At 37.0% G+C, this 18,325-nt stretch overlaps 1 non-coding gene and 1 pseudogene across 1 annotated transcript; one reads left to right on the top strand and one right to left on the bottom strand.

The window, feature by feature from the left end:
• Positions 1-4,060: 4,060 nt before the first annotated feature.
• LOC130464575 (uncharacterized) lies at positions 4,061-4,161 on the top strand (annotated as a pseudogene).
• Positions 4,162-17,289: 13,128 nt separating this feature from the next.
• LOC130464697 (small nucleolar RNA Z195/SNORD33/SNORD32 family) lies at positions 17,290-17,376 on the bottom strand. The gene has a single exon (XR_008925052.1). It is a non-coding gene; the product is annotated as a small nucleolar RNA Z195/SNORD33/SNORD32 family (small nucleolar RNA).
• Positions 17,377-18,325: the final 949 nt, after the last annotated feature.

The raw sequence follows: 18,325 nt of genomic DNA, 5'->3' as shown, positions 1-18,325 counted from the left end.
GTATTGGCGACCGAAGAATTGGAAGCTCAATTCCACCACACTATCACCATCCTCATCTTCTACAAGGTTCTTCCGAGCCGAGGAGAGGAACTCCAATGTCAACCTTTTATAGGTTGGGGCACTCATCTTTGCGAACTCTTCCCACCCTAGGCCCTTGATCAACTTGTCAACCTCGGCCTCGACCCCCAACTTACAAACACTATCCCGATGGAAGAACTTGGTGGGCTTAATTGTCCTCTTGGAAAGGAGCTCGAAGAAGTCCCAAGACCTTTGCTCGGCGAACTCAATTCCGAAAGTTTCCATGTTCGGCGGGGTTGGTGCCGTAGTTGCCTTCCTCTTTGATGAAGAGGTGGTCGCGGTTGCGGTGGGGTTCTTCTTGGAGCATTTTGGTGCCATTGAGATGAGTGTATGCTAAACAAAAATCTACAAAACAAAAAGAAACAAACCAAGACACACAAAGAAGGGTAAACTAAGTTAGTTCACAATCTAGGACAAACGAACTACTACAAGAGCTAAGGTAAAACTATCTTCATCAATTCATCATCAAGCTCTAAAAATTACACCAACTCCTCATCAAGCTTGAACTAGCCACATTACTCCACAACAATAACCACAATCAATCAAACAACACTTCCACAAACAAGTATAGCCAAAGGAGCTCGAAATCTCACAAAATCATCTCAAAAAGTCTAGAGCTTAAATGGAACAAGGAATTAAACATGCATAGCTCATCTAGACAATTAAAGATTAACCACAATACAAACATGCATCAACAAACACCCAAGAATCAATTATTTCAGAAAAATCAAAAACAATATGAACATGGTGAAAATGGAACGAAATACAAGAATTAAGGGAAAGGAATCATCACCACAAGCAAAGGAAGTAGTATAGGATCGATTCCAAGTATCCTCAAGAGCTCCAATTCACCACACACACAATTATGAACAATTTCACAAAAACCATAGAAATTGGGGATTTTGCAAAAATCTGAAAATTTGGGGATTTTGGGGGTTGGGATGAATGAGATTGAGTGTATTTGATGAATGGGAAGTGAAATTTGTGAAGGGAAGTGAATGAATTTGATGAGGAGTAGTGGTAGCAAGTGAGAGAAGAGGAAGCAATGGAGAGAAGAGTCGAGCAAATGAAGGAAAATAAGGGGAGGAGCTCGCGATTTTTCAAAATAAAGACATCAGAAACAGCTCCGCCAGGCTGTGCGATCAAACAGATTAAGCCGTTCGATCGTACAGACCTGTTCGATCGAACAGAAAGAGTCGTTCGGTCGCACAGACCTTGTGCGATCGAATATCTGAAACTGTGCGATCGCATACCAAAAACTGGCCATTCTGTCTCAAAAACCTGGTTTGTGCGATCGAACGACAGAGCATGTTCGGTCGCACAAACATGATTTTGCAAATGTTTTACAAGCTTCCCCTTTAAATCGAAAATTAAACTAATTAATGGAAATTAATGCACAAAATCTAACAAAAACTGAAACTAGGAGTTAGACAACCGGGTTGCCTCCCGGGTAGCGCTCGTTTAACGTCATTAGCTTGACAAATCCCCCCAAAGCTCATGGGGGGACAAGAGAGGAAAAGAATACACGGGTTGCCTCCCGGTAGCGCTCGTTTAACGTCATTAGCTTGAAGGACCCCCCCAAAAGTCAAGGGGGGTCAAACACAACAAACCTCGGGTCAACACTAGTCAACAAACCTTTTTTGGCCTCCTTGGGCACAAACCACTTACCCAAATCACCACTTAATGAGTGGGGACCAAACCAAGTCCTTTTAGGCTTAGGATTGCTTTGCTTGGACTTCTTGCTCATACACTTCTTACATTAGATGCCGGAGTGAGTGACTTTTCATCATCAAGATCCATCCCGAATGTGTCGGGAATGGTAATGACGTCATCATAGGGATCTCCTTGCACAAAGTAACTCTCGTGCACATCCTTCTTCACCTTCCTATCAATCTCAAAATCACACTCAAGAACACAATGATTGTTAGAAGCAATGTCACAAGAATGATTGTGCTCAACACAAGCAAGAGTGGCAACTTTCATGCAACTTTTCATTTTAGAGCAACAATGTTCATCAATTGCAAGCTTGAAACTAGCCTTGGCGTCTCCCGCTTTCAAGGTGATTAGTCCTTCTTGCACATCGATAAGAGCACCCGCGGTGGCCAAAAATGGCCTCCCCAAGATAATGGGGGTTTGGGCATCCTCATCAATGTCCAAGACGACGAAATCCACAAGGAAAGTAAGCTCGCCAACAACTAGGGGAACATCCTCAACCTTGCCAATAGGATACTTGACCGAACGGTCGGCAAGTTGCAAGGTGATGTTGGTTGGGACAAGATCTCCAACGTCAAGCTTGGCAAACACCGAATAAGGTAGTATACTAACACTAGTACCCAAATAACACAAGGCATTGCTTATTTCAAGCTCCTTAATAGCACAAGGGATAAAAAAACTTCCCGGGTCTTTGAGTTTAGGTGGCGTTTTGTTAAGAATGATAGCACTGCATTTTTCGGTGAGGTTCACCGTCTCCTTTACGTCGCAATTCCGCTTCCCATTCAAGATTTCCTTAAGAAATCTTGAGTAGGTAGGCATTTGTTTCAACGCATCCATAAAGGGGAGGGTGATATGAAATTTTCGAAGAACCTCAAGACATTTTGAGAATTGCACATCTAACTTGTGCCTTTTAACTCTTTGGGGATAGGGGGGAGGAGGAGTTGGGAGAGGAGGAAGAGGAGTCTCCTTCGACTTATCACCATCATTCATGTCGTCGAGATGAGACTTCTGTTCCGCATCATCACGGTCCGAGGACTCATTTCCCATAGAACTCTCACCCCTAGAGCTAGGAGTTTCAACATGCGTAGCACTATCATCTAAGGCCTTCCCACTCCTTGTCACAATTGCATACAATTGCTTAGGAGGTTGACCTTGGGGTGGGAGACTTGTATGCACTTGTTGCTCTTTGATAGTGTTAGCTAGTTGAGCAAGTTGGGTCTCAATCATCTTCAAGTGAGTGTTGGTTTGCTTGAATCCATCCTCAAACTCGACATTCTTCTTGGCTTGCGCCCCCACAAACGACTCCATGAGAGCCTCAAGATTAGACTTGAGAGGCGGGAGTGGTGGAGGTGCAACGCCATAACCACTAAGGTTTGCTTGATATTGGTTGCCAAAGGTCCTCGGTCCATTGAATCCGGGAGGTGGCAATTGAGATGCACCATAAGGACCTCCCGAGTTCAAAGGATAACCCCCACTTGAGGCACCCCTAAATTTCCCATAAGAGTAGTTATAACCCCCTCCACCTTGATGGTTGGGATTATAACTCCCTTGGTTGTATTGGCCTTGATTGCCAAAACCTTGAGATTGACCATAGGGCGCTTGGCTTTGATAGCCTTGTGCTCTATAGCCACCTCGATTTTGGCTATCATACCCACTTCCTTGTCCATAGCCTTGGTGGGGACCATACATGGAGGGCCCTCTAGGTTGCCTAGCAAAATTAGGATTGTTAGAGTTATCATTCCTAGACCTCTCATTTACGGCATTAGCATACTCTACATCAAACTCGCCTTCATACGAAGGGCCATAATCCAAAAATGACAAGTTATGAACTAAGGGGCATGCATCGGGGGAATGACTATAGTCTTGGCAATTTTCGAAAAAGAAGGTGCCCGGAGGCATTGAGCCATAAGAACTAACCTTGCCCTTCCCCTTAGAGAGAAGAGTTTCCGAGGGAGGAGGGATTGTAGACGGTGATGGCGATTGGCTTGGTGTGTTTTCGAGCTTCTCCAAGCGTGAGGTAAGCTTCTCTATCATCCGTGCTTGCTCTATGGCGTACACCGAACCCTTACCATCTTCACTCCTACCTTTCCAATCATAATTCCTTGTGCCTACATGCCAAGATTGATAGTTTTGAACTACATCCTCAATGATTTCCTCTATTTGATCCTCAGTTTTATTCATGATGGGGCCTCCCGCCCCCGCATCAAGACTTGTCTTCGAACTTGGACTCAACCCCAAGTAAAATGTTTGGAGCAACAACCATTTAGGAATCCCATGGTGAGGGCATTCCCTTTGGTACTCCTTAAAACGATCCCAAGCTTCGAAGAGTGACTCATCTCGCTTTTGCTCAAAGGATTGAATCTTGTGGCGACACTCCGCCGTCTTCCCATGCGAATAGAACTTGTTTAAGAATGCACATGTCACTTCGGTCCAAGTGCGAAGTGAGTTGGGCTTGACCTCCTTGTCAAGCCAATCACTTGCTCGCCCAAGTAGAGAGAACCGAAACAATGTCAACCTCACATAATCCGATGTGACACCATTGTGTTAGATTGTGTCACAATAGTGCTCGGATTGTTTGAGATGTTCGTGAGGTGATTCATTACTCTTCCCACAAAAGGGATGGCTTTGCACCAAATTGATCAAGGCAGGCTTGATCTCAAAGTTGTTGGCACCCGTTGTTGGGGCTTGAATACCACATATAGCTTCGAATTCCCCCGGTATTCCCAAGTTCTTAACCGGGAGCACCATGTTCTCAAAAACGTGCTCACTTTCTTTTTGTTCCTCACCAACACTCAACGATGTGAATCTGTTATTGCTTGATGAGCTAGACCGTACACGCCTTTGTCTCCTAAGTGTCCTCTCCAATTCAAGGTCAAGAGGATGGAGGGTCCTTTGACGAGCACGCCCCCTAAAAAGCATACAAACTCAAGAAAAACCGTGAGCAATGCCAAGGAAAAAGAAAGCTAAGCGAAATTGCAATGTTTTTGTATTTTCTAATGATGAATTAGTCTCAACATAAACTCAAAAACAACAACCGTTCCCCAGCAACGCCGCCATTTTGATGGGGCATTTTTCTGTCGTTGAAAGATCAACGCCTCAATCAAACAAAATTTATAAACCACTAAACTAACCAACTATATCAACCATAGTGGAAACTAAAGGGATCGTCCCAAAGAAACGATGGTTCTTGAGTTTAAATGTCAAGCTAATTCGAACAAGAGGTTTGATTTTAATTATCACTAAGATGCTAAACTAACAATTACACTAGATTGAATCAAGGAAGCTAAACGTTAGGGAGTTGGGGATAGTCTAGGGAAATCGGGGGGAAATGAACTACCTTATAGTAATCATGAATAATGCAATGAAATAGCACTTAGGGGAATGAAAACTAATGACGTAATCGCCACCTCTCGGATAGAGCACGCGAAGCAACCTAGCCTATGGAAAGCTTTCGCATAGGCCTAAGCTAGATTAGCAAGCATATAATAGGTGATATCATTCACTTGCATGAATTAGGCTCACAATGTCTTGCCAAACCTAAATCATACATTCCAATCTAACTCAATCAACTAGCATTTGCAACTACTACTCAATTGATCATGGAAAATCCTAGCACTAAATCAATTTAATCACATCAATCATTAATCAATTAAATCATCAAATTCCCCTAATTAGGCCCCTAGATTCTCCCCTTTCCCTAACCTAAATCTACTCACTAGCCATTCTAGGAATCAAGAAATCCATTAATTCCACACTAGCAAGCATGAAATTGAAGGATTAAGAAGAGAGAATCAAATACTAGAACAATCAATTGAACAATCAACAAGAGAATTAAGAATCAAAGTAACTAAGTAAAATCAAGAAGAATTCAAGAATTGAAGGAATTATAGAACAATCAACAATCACAACAAAAGCAACAATTAAGAAATCGAATTGAATTGCACAAAATTAGAAGAAGAGTTTAGAGAATTACAAATTGATGCTTCAATGGAGGAGAGTTTCTCTCTCTAGAAATGCCGAAAAACTAACTTTTTGAATCTCCAATTATCAACTAAAATTCTACCTCTAACAAAATAATCGAAAAATCTATTTATAGGTTTCCCCAAATAGAAGCCAAAATTCGAATAAGAGCAGCCCGCGCAACCATTCGGTCACACAGAACTTTTGTGCGATCGAACGTAAATGAGTCATTCGAGCGCATACTGGGGCCTGTGCGAGCGAAGGCAGCGAAGAACATTTCCTTCGTCATGTGCGACCGAACGAAGAACCATGTTCGGTCGAATGGAGTTTCTTTGGCTCATAATTCCTCTGCAGCACGATTCGCTCGAACGAAATGCCTTGTGTGGGCGCACAACTCTTGTGCGGTCGAGTTGATGACCTTGTGCGGTCGCATCCCAAATTAGGGACATTCTGCCTCCAAAAACCAAATATGTGCGACCGGACAACAGAGCACGTTCGGTGGCACAAAACCTGTGCTGTCGAATTGTGGGCTCTGAGATTGCATCCCAAATTAGAGACCTTCTGACTCCAAAAATCAATCATGTGCGACCGAACAACAGAGCACATTCGATCGCACAGAACTGGATATTCCTTGTACTCATTTGCACTCCTCTTTTCGGGCGCACAAACCATCACTCGATCGCACAAGCCCTGTTTTGGCTTGATTCTACTTGTTTTCCATCACTTTTCATCATAATCACCTATAAAGCACAAGATGGAACGAAACTTATAAAATTCACACAAAAAGCTATTAAAAACTATAAAAAAGTATAAAAACTAACATAAAATCCTAAGCTAAGAGCGACATAAATGTCGCTCATCAATACTTGGACCAAGGGCATTATTTCCTTCACTGGTTGATCAAGGTACGTGTATGTAACTAATTATTATATGATTGAAATATATGTATGGTTTGACTATTAATTTCGAATTATTAATTGTTTTCAAATAGAAATTGTGAATCGCTAATTTTGAATTTATTTTGGATTTGTGCAAATTGTTTAAGGATTTTCGAAAGGTTAAATATTTTTGTTTATTTTTAAATTATGATGGATTTGTTCAAATGGTGTTCGAAATATTTGGTTAGGTTTTGATGATTTTTAAATCTTTATTTCAAAATACGTTGTTTTCTTTAAAAATACGTTTTATTAAATAAAAGGAGGATTATTGGTTTATATTATGGTTGGAATTGGATGGTCTTTCATGAAATTATTGTACTTTTATAAAGTCTCGAGGTGGAATGGATTTCATGGAACTTTTATGTGTATATGCATCACTTGTTGTGTAAGTCGAGGGTCACTTGTTGTCCATTATTTGGTTAGTACCCCAATGCATAGAATTGTGATGGAATACTAGCTTGGGGGTGTGCATATTTAGGAAGGAAGGGGAGATAAGAAGAGGTGTTTAGTTTCCATATTCTAATTGAAATCTATTTTTGTAAAGTTTCTACTTTTGAAATATTTCTATTTTGGAAAGTTTATATACTTGGGATATTTCTATTCATGGAATGTTTCTAATTTTGGAAAGTTGCTATTTTAAAAATCTTTATTCTCCAAATGTTTATACTTTTGAAAAGTTACTATATTTGGAAAGTTACTATTTATGGAAAGTTTCTAATTATTGAAAATGAATCTTCTATGATTTTAATTAATCAAGTTTGAATTAAATGGTTTGTAAAAGTATGTTCAACTATATATAAATGTTTTACATGTCTTGCATATATTCGTACATATCTTTCGCTAACCCGTATTTCCTATTTGTTTTGGCTTGATCCAGTTCACCTTTTGGTGAGTAATTTTCAAGAACTGAGTGATGATGTGGCATGCTTACATACGCGATTAATGGAGAATTTGCCTAGTTAGAATTTTGTTTAAGTTTATTTTAAGGATTTGATTTTCTTATAAGTTAGTGTTATTTTAAGGATTTGATTTTCTTATGGTTTTGATTTTAAATTAATTCAAAAATACATTATTGTTATTTCAAGTATTATTATAAAATAAAGAGAAATATTTTGATTTATTCCGCTCCATTAGTTGAGTTAGTTAGCCTTTAACATAATTACGTGGCGGTAATACTCCTAAGTTTCTCTTAAGGTTGACTTTATTTAATTAAAGGTTGGTTTTTAAAAAGAGAGAAATTTGGGGTGTTACATTGTGCCTCTTTCTAAATTGAGTTTATCAAATTGGTGTTGAAATTTTCTAATTTTGTCTCATGAACAAACAAATGGTGAGGGGAGTGTTTGTTTATTAAGCTGAAAATTACTTCTCTTGACTTTTTCCCAAATCCACGAATATTCCATGAGAGAACAATCATCAGTGATCAATTTAATCAAAACATGGAAAGAGAGGGGGATTTATTGTGTTGCATGCCAGTCCTCATCCTTGCGCTTCAAAATTGGCTCAATTCGGGCTTGTAGATTGCTTGGTGACCCATCATATTTGAGGCCCAACTGGTTTGCAAGAGCAAGGAAGGCAGCTATTGTGATGGGTTGAGGATGCGCATGGTTGGTTAGAAGGGGATTATTACTGAGGGCATGAGAGGAGGATGGGCGATTTTTGGTGGTCGTTGTGCTTTCTTGAAGGATTTTCTGGCTCTTTTTGCTGCGGGAGTTTTCTTGACATTGAGGGGAATGTTATCCTTGAAACATGGTGGGAATAATGGCCCATATGAGAAAGAGGATGATGAAGCAGATGAGAGGTCCAAACTTGTTGGATATTGAGATAAATGAGGCTTTTTTGTGAGGAGAGGATCGTATAGGAGTGTTTGGTTGGCCCAAATTTTGATTGGGCGGGTGGGAGTTGAGGGGATGGTTGAGATGAATCAGTTGTGTGTCTGTTTGACTGCAAGGGAATATTGTTATCTGATTTGGCAGGGAGTTTCAAAGGGGTGAGTTTTGTATTCCCAATAATTCTATCTTGGGAGGAGGTGATATTAATGATGACAACATTATTGTCTGGTGACTCAAAGGTTTTGATTAGAGAATCTAGAAAGTCACGAGGACTGAGACTGGATTGCAATGGGTTGTAGGCGTCGTCTTCTTCATTAGAGGAGAGGGGATTTTGCAGTGGTGTTGCGGTCTTCACCATCTCCCTTGGATAATGACACTCTTTTGAGACACACATTATGTGAGATTGTTCCACAATTTCTATTGCTACCTTACAACTGATTGAAAAAGACAATCAATTAGAATTGTGACTTTTGCACAGTCAAGCTTTGAATATTTAACTGACAAGATTTTGCCAAAGATGCAACCAATATTATAAAAATTAATTGTTGTATCCCCATTCACTCAAAGACACTCCATAAATCTTGATTATTATTTCTCTCCACTTTGATGCACACACTTCATTGACATTTCAGATGTTCATAAACCATATTTTGAGTCATTCACTCTAAATCATTGCTATTTTGTATAAAATTGGTTTCAAATGATAGGTGGAGCATTCCACCCATTGGCTTGATTATTATACAGGTTACTCCCTCTCCAAGGATATGTTCAAGAATATTGTTTGATGTAAACGAAGAATTATTCGTTGCTATAGCACTTCTTTTGAAAAGTTCTTCATTATCAGAAATTTTGGAGCCTTTAATGGTGATAAATTCTTCACCATTTATCTCCTTGAAAACCATTTCATCCCTGGGTTTTTCAATGTGTTCCCCCAATATGCGAGAACTCATTCTTCTCGCGAAGGAACGGTACAAATTTGAAACAATTCGGTTGGGGTGACGATTCATTGGGGGGGATTTTTTGTTAGTTGTAGTTAGGGATTGGGTTATGGTGGGGTCCTGGTTTTAGTTTGGGTGGTTGGTTTTCAGAAGCTTGGGGTTTTTTTTTTGGTTGAGGGGTACTTCCTTGTAGGACCCGTGGTCTCTGGCGGAGGGAGAGGTATTCTTGATGGGTGGATTTTATGAGGATTTCCTTGGTTGGGGTTGGGGATTGGTGGTTGAGGGTGTTACAGCAGGAACGTTTTTGTCCTGCTTCGCTGGATGAATGCGAAGGCGGTTATTGCCCATGATCCTTTCGTCTTCACCTCTAATTGCACTGGAGAGGGATAAGCTGGATTTGAATTTGACGAAAGTGTAACAATGTCGTCGGTGAGAACGGGGAGTTGCAGGTATGTGAATGTTTTTAGTTTCCCCGTATCTGCAGAAAAGGTGAAAGAGCTCTTGCCAGCAGGTGTTTACGGGGAGGAAATAGATGAAGCAGGTTTTTTGGGATATAGTGGTGGTGTTTCTGGGTTTTCTCCGGCTAACCATTATCCATTGGTTGGGGTTATGGTTTCTCTCTCTAGGCTCTCTCTCTCCATTTGATCTGCGACGTTTTGAACTTTTATCGAAAATTCTTGACATTAATCCCTTATTTTAGTGTTCGGTTTGGGTCAAATATGTGTGTTTCAAGGTTGTAACTTGTCAACTTCTCATATTTCAAGATCCACTGGTGGAACCGTGGAACTAAACGGGATACTCCGTACTTGAGGAGGCTAGTGTCGTTGGTCTTTTGTTCATTTTGTAACTTTTTTATGTGAAATTGGAACTTTACATGCTCATCATAAATATAGAATCTTTCAAATCTTTTCATCGTAACTGGGGATGGCAATGGGTAAGGTTTGGGTAAGGTCTAGGCGTCTAGCAATACCCAAACACGGACCCTAAATTCTTGACGTATACCCATATCTTACCCTTACCCCATAGGCTGTAGGGTCTAAAATTACAAGACCCTTACCCGGACCCAATGGGTCTGGTAGGGTATAGGTAGGGTCTAGGGTCTGTAGCGGGTCTCCAATGCTTATTTTTTCAATAACTTTTATCGGAATTTTTTGTATATAATCAGATTATTTTTTACTAGGTAAGAAGAAGGGACCCCACTTAACCAACACCTATCATAGGTTAACCAGTCCAGCTATGCAAGTATTCTCTTGAGCTACTCCCAAATATTTCGTAGTTGTTGGGCTCGACCTTATGACCTCTAAGAAACAAGGTGAGTTTTCCACCAACTCTACCAACTTATGTTGGATGTATATAATTAAATGTAATGCGCAAAAAATAATGCAAGACCATGATTAATTTGACAATTTAAAATAAATAAATAATTAGTCTCCAAAAAGCATCATTGTCTTTCCTTAAACACATCACAATTTGAGCGAATTGTTGGAGGTTTCCAAAAGCTCACAAATTGTAAAATCTCAAGTTCCCAACTACACAACGTCAATGTTGGAGGTTTCTTTGACTGAGAGAATTATAGTGTCGACTAAAGTTTAGAGGAGTGATTTTGTGAATTGCTTTAGGGTTTTATTTTTTTGTTCATTTTATTTTCTTTCATAAAATTTGAGCGGTCTAGTTTAGGGTTTTGATAGGGTTTAGGTCTTAAGGGTCTATGGGTAGGGTTTGGGTCTGAAAAATTGGGACCTTATCCTATCCTACCCGATAACTCATATACCCATATACTCATACCCTACCCTTACCCTTACCCTTACCCTTACCCTTACCCTGTAGGGTCTAAAAAATTAAGACTCATACCCTAAGTTTAGGGTAGGATCCAACAGATTCGGGTAGGGTCCTGGACCGCTGGCGTCCCTAATTGTAACTCAGATAAGAGTTATCAATTTATCCACTTAGTAAAGAGACTATAAGGTACATTCTCTTCACCTAAAATCACTTGAACTTATTTCAAAAATGAACTTAATTAAATGAACCGATCGATTAATTGTACCTCATTGTAATTTATCAGACGTGTAAAATAGATTTGATTGAAACTTATCTGAATTTATTGAACATGAAACTTGTTTTAATTTTAACTTTTTTTAACATAAACTTGTTTTTATTAAGGTAAAGAATAAAGAGAGGCAGAGAACACATCCTAATTGACATTTGACGAGTTTATATTAAAATAAGGAGCAAGTGTTTCATCAAATTGATTGTTTGAATAGGAAAACTAATGTTTCAACTTTCAAGTGATATTTGCACGACAATGCAGGAAATCGGAAAGAGGAAACATAGCCCAAAATGGAGAAATCTCATGTGCTTTATGAGTTTAAGAACAAAAACAACAAGGAATATACCGAGTAGTTAACAAAATGACACCTTATACACAAATAGAATTAGCAATTTCTGCTCTCATAAAGCAATATTGACGTTACTGTTAGAAACTATGCTTTGAACTATGGAAACTAAAATACAAAAATTAGATTAAGATGAGTTAATCTCTGTCCTCGGGATAATATTAGCCCCCATTATATTGTTGATGGAATTTAAAGCTAATCTATCCCCAGGATTCCTTAATCGTACGAACGGAATACAACAAGATCATCCATTCTCATGAACATGTGTTTTTGTGAGAATTATGAGAAAAACGTAATTAAGCATTAACCTTCTGCATTAGATTAAATAGGAAACCAATATGATAGTTACTATATAACTGTCCTTGGTGTTATCCTATTAAAAGAAATAATTAATAACCGCAAAAAAATTAACGTTAATTATGTCATTAAATAAACCGTGTGCGTGTCACATGCTAAGTCTTGATTAGTACTATATAGCCACATTATCAACCCAATATTACATGCCAAATATATGCCCGGCTACTTGGCCGAATAACTCAAGTCCATATCATATTCAATATATGTAATGTAGCACATAGATATATTTAAAGACATTTTAAACAACATATTTTTCTACGTGGGAGGATACTCCTACATACTCCGTATACAAAGTGAAGACTATTATCTAATATTTACTAGACTTTTAGTTAGAGTATCACAAGACACAACAAAATTCTATTTATTTGAATACTCCCTCCTTTTCGAAATATATGGAGACGGTTTTCTTATATGAGTGTTTCAAAACAATAGGCAAAATGTGTATTATTCTACTTGTGGTAGATGACTCACCATATTTAATGCATTCACGCTATTTTTTTTCTCACTTTACTTACAATATTCTACATTTCTACTCAATGTATTTTTATATTGGCCCTATTGGGCAACTAGCGGTTAGCTGTAGCGGATTATATTAGCAGATTTGGCTAGCTGTTGGTATTAGCTTGTCCGACTAACTGATTGTATTAGCTGATTATGTAAAAGTGTTTGGTATATAACTGATATATAATAGTTGTTTAATTGTATAAAATTACCAATAAAGACATTGACTTATTTCATTATAGAGAATTAGTAATTGCTTAATGTATGGATGTGTATGGTTAGATTTTTTATGGGAGTAAAACGTACTAACATGAAAATAATTAACAATATTTATAAAAAAAATTCAATTTGTTAATCCTAACAACTTTTACGAAAATACATTATTAAATGTCTCAAAATAGGAATGACTAAGAAATAAGTTCACATTAAATTCATAAAGAAACTCGTTTTAAAAAAATGTATTATACATTATTTATTTAAGAAAACTATCTAGTCAAATAAAATAAAAATAAAAAGGTAAATAAAGTAGGAAAGTACTAAAGTTAAGTACTAAAGTGAATAAAGCAAAGAAAAGTATACCAACCATATTTCACCCATCCTCCCTCCCACTGCCTCCTCGTTCTCCTCCTTTTTCTTGTCTTACTCCATGCCTCCATGAGCTCCATCCTCTGATTATCCTTTGATATGTTTTCCTTGGTTTTGCATGATTTTCTTTTTAAAATTAGTTTATTTGTGTTCTCTTTTGATGATTAATTTTATATTTATTTTGCAAATAAATAGCGTCTTGTAATTTTGTGTATAATTTTTTTTTACTCAAATATTTATGACATTTTCTATGATTTAATCATAGTATGATTTAATCTTATATGTTTTTGCAAGGGTTGTTACCTTTACTTGAATTAATTGATTAAGCTACCGCGAACCGGTTAATCCAATGATAAATTTGTGGGCATGATTTATATAGTGTAATTTTTGCAAACTTGAGGACTAAATCATCGTTTCAGTTTACCCAATACAATTCTCTAGTTGAAAAAGCTGCATGGGGCAACTTTTTTGGAATTAGAAGATTCATCTCAATCCCCTATTTCATCCTCTTACTTCCAAACACCTAGATTGGTCAAACCTAATTCTTGTCCAAATGCTCTAATTTTTTGCCAATCCTCTAACAACCAAACACAACAAATTATTTTTACTCGTAACTTTCCACTCACCCGATTTTTCATTTTCTTTTCTTACACCTCTTCACTCAATCTAATTTTTTATTATTCTTTTTTTACAACATTCCACTTTCCTCATACTTATTTCTTAATTTCCAATCAGGTATGTTGGTTGTTGTGAATTGTGTAAGTGTCCTTATTATTTCGAAACAGAGAAAGTATATAATCATTCTAAATTTGGTTAATTTGTGGTACTCAGTAGTTAATAATCATAACTTTGTGTTGTAAATATTTAACGATATTTTTATAAAATGCCCTCAAAATTTCGCGAAATGCACCAATATCCTCCAAGTTTTCAAAATACATAAAATTCCCATATTATTTCAGAAATGTACTAAATATCCAAATTTTAGATAGTCCGTTAGTGCTCCATAAGTCATAAACTTAATTTTCACCAAATACAGTATGTTCATAAACTTATTGCATCAAATACACTTATTTAAAACTTAACTCACCAACTACCCATATGTTTTAAAGTGTTTAAGATGGCCTAGTAAACTCACCCATCTGCACAACCATTGTTGCAACCTTCAAAGAGACATCCACAAGAACCCAACCACGGGCATACAATATGTAAGACTAGTATTATATGCACGCGATGCATGCGGAGTTTTACAAATATTAGGCACTAAAAATCATTCGCAAAGTAGTGAGGTCTTAATTATTAGCAACACGATAGAGAAAGAAATGGATCAACACTGCCGAAAAGTTAATGGCAGAGAGCGTCACAAATAGGACATAAAACAAACCAATATACACGATAGAAAATAATACATACTTAAAGCTAATAGTAGATGAAATTTGATCACGGCGTTTGTGAAACCTATGTGAGCCCGATAAAGCTCAAGAGGATCTGCATTGCCTCAAACACCATGCCATTAGTTGGACCTTAGCGGTAATCTCCTGTGCTTAGCTGCAGCATTGTCTGCATTAACAAATCCTTCTTGAGTAGACTTGAAAAGATCAACAAATTTCAGATTACTTTTAATCATTAATTACAATCATCAGTATTGGTAGAATCATACTAAATGATGTTTATACCATATACACGCCCATCAACAATCATCAACAATCATATTACTTTGCTCATTCTAATTCAAAAGTCATCCATCTCACTATATGTCAATTACAATTATAACACTAAAAAGCATATGGACATCATATGGATTTATTGTGAAATATGGGTTACGAATTGAAAAAATTGATTTTAGGCATGGAATTGTTGTTTAACAGTTGAATGATTATGCTTATCCTTCGTTATTGCGATGAAAATTAATATAAAAAGCATCGCAACATTAAATTGTTAACCATTGTTATGCTTTGGTTTGAAGTATGACATAGCCTTTTACCTCTCTAGAGCTCTGCTATCTTAACCTCTGATTTCCCTGTATGCAGTAAATGGATTTTTTCTGTCCATATGCTTTAAGTTAGTGTGTTTGGTACCTTTTGGCTGTATTAATTGAGTAAATTAGCAGGAACTAAGAACAAATTAGTGATGAAATTAAGTTGAAATTAGACGATGAATTGATTACCTTTGGCTTGGTGGAGAGGAATTGATGGAGTTGTTGGCTACTTCCATGGATTTAGAGCTCATTTTCTGAATTTTTTTTCTGTCTCACTCATTCTCACTCAGACACAGAGTCAAGTGTGTTCATCTTTTGGAATTGGCAACGTGTATCTTGAAGCCCTATCAGCAAGAGTTTGGTTTCGAAAAAGGTCAAAGTTTGATATCATGTCAGTAGCAAGACCTAAGCTGCAACTCGAAAGGTAGCTTCTGAGTTGTCAGCTGCGCTAAGATTGAATGGTAGCTTATTTAAACCTTGTTTCCTTATAGTCTACAAATATTTTTAGGCTTCCTTTTCTTTCTAAGTATGTTTATTGAACTTTTCCATCTCAAATACTTAGAATCTCACTTAGACATAGGTCATACAACACCCAAGCTCAAGAGAAGTCAGGTTTTGCAAATTCTGCACAATTTCCTTACAGAACTATCCTCAGCTCAAAAGTTGGGGAACATATACAACTACTCATAATGATAACTGTAGCACACATTTTACACCTTACCAGAAGACAAATCTTAATTATAACACTAAAGGAGCCATAAAGAACTCTACCAAACCCGATCAACTCCAGACTTAAAGCATACTGACAAAAATTAACCTTCTCTCCTTGCCTTGACTCAGGTACATTGTATATGAATTTCAAACAACGACCCCTTACCAATCAGCTAAGAGGTAAGTATTTCTATAGTTCTACAAAGCAATATCATAACTTTTCCATTTAATTTAATCAATCAACACAAATCAAAGGAAAGAACTATCAACAACCTACTGAATTGCAGCAAATTTTAAACTCAAGCATAGCAAAAAAAATTACTCATTTGGGGGAGGGGGTTGGGGTTGATGGTAATTAATTAATTTTAATCAAATTTTGAGGAAAGATAGTGAAGGTGGGAACGAAAAAAACAAAGAGACAAAAGAAGCCGAGAGAAGGCACAACCTACAACTGATACGGTGATACTTGATCTCCCTCAAGCAGATTCTTCACTTCAACATAATCAATAAAAACCATTTCAGCAATATATTCTACATCAGGGGCTGAATCAGGACAGGGAGCCAAAACATCGACATGAACTGTGCTGAATTCAGTAGACCCTGATGTCTCAGACCCTTCAACTTCGGGATGGTTTATCTCAACCTCTCTTTATTCATTAGGAGTAGTACAGTCAAGTTCATGATTCAATGCCTTCTCTGCTGACACGGGATCCGAGCCTGTTGGGTTCACATAATTATGAGAATCAGCATATGTACCCTCTTAATTATCCAAAGGCTTATGAGTATGGACTGAAAAACCTAAAGAATTAATGACGTATCCCATTGATTACACTGTCAACTATACACATTGCACATTCATTAAAAGGGTAATGATTTTGGGGAAAATATAAAGATATAAACAGAGAATAAAAGTAACAGAAAGGTAGTGGAAATCAAACAATATTTGTCCCAATATCTGTTCACTTTGCGCCCAAAAACACGAAGCACCTAACTATCAGCTAGTTTAGGCGCTAGATACCTTGGGAAAAACCATTATTCAATAGAAATATTATGCAATCTCCGCCGAAATGTGGTGATTACTATCATATTTATCACTGAAATTAACTCATGATAAATTCGGATAAAATTTTCATCAAGGAAAATTCGATAATATATATTTAAAACTTTTTTGCAAATTAATTCATTTAGTGTAATCTCAGTTTAATGGTTTACATTCATTTTATTTAATCTGTGGAGAATTAGGTTTAAAAATAGAAAAATTCATCATCGATGACACACAAAACTTAAAAATTTGGATTAAGAAGCACAATATCGAGATCAGATGGTAGTGCATATTAAATAGAATTCATCAATTTGAATTCAGACAAATATATTGGGTATTAAATCATCATATCTTCTTGCAAATCTGGAATAAAAACAAAATTAAAAATAAAAACTCGGTAATTTTTTTTTTAATTGAATAAGAAAGTGTAAACTATTACAGCAACAAACTAATAACAAAGTTGACATTAACGAAATGGAACCAGCTAAAATAAACTACCAACTGGTTTGACTCTATTACTGAAAGTTCCAAAATTGCTGTTATATGACTCATATCCTGTCCATATTCTTTCCAATTTTATAATATGGTCTTAGAAAAGTTTTATTATTTGTGGTCATATTGAAGTAATAGAACTGTTACATCCAATGATAGATTAGAAAAGTTCTAATGACAGCATATGATAGATTAACATCCATAAACAATATATTTCAGGAAATAATCCAAGAATTAAATCAACAGACGCCATAAGACCAAAAACAATAGAACTTTTCCAAGCAAGGTAAATGTGAGAGACGGAATTAAATTCGCTTCGCTCCAACCGCTACTTGAACTACTCCCTTCTTTCTTCCCATCACCAACAAACCACCCACCACCACTACCATCTTGATTCATCTCTTCAGACCCAGAGAAACAGAGAGCAAGGAATCAAATTTGACACACATATTCTAGAGCAAGAAATAGAGAATTTGACACACATATTCAAATTGTATCAGTTTTAATTCAACAACAAACAAAGTCACATAATTTTTTATTCAAAATACAGACACACATATTCTAAAGCAGGGATTTGAAAATTTGACACACATATTCAAATTGTATCGGTTTAATTCAACAACAAACAAAGTCACATCATTTTTTATTCAAAATAAAGATTCAAAGCTCAAAAAAAGATATGGAACCTAGAAATACAAAATTCAAGATTGAGAGTCAGGAAATACCTAGAACTACTCTCCTTAAACTGATTAGCATGATTTGCCACTTTATTGAAATCTACAAATGGCTGCTCACTGTAAAACATGGAACATA

Source organism: Spinacia oleracea, chromosome 6 (genome assembly GCF_020520425.1).
Source record: "Spinacia oleracea cultivar Varoflay chromosome 6, BTI_SOV_V1, whole genome shotgun sequence".
Lineage (NCBI taxonomy): Eukaryota > Viridiplantae > Streptophyta > Magnoliopsida > Caryophyllales > Amaranthaceae > Spinacia > Spinacia oleracea.
Note: the sequence above shows the minus strand (reverse complement) of the source record. Positions and strands in the feature narration are given on the sequence as shown.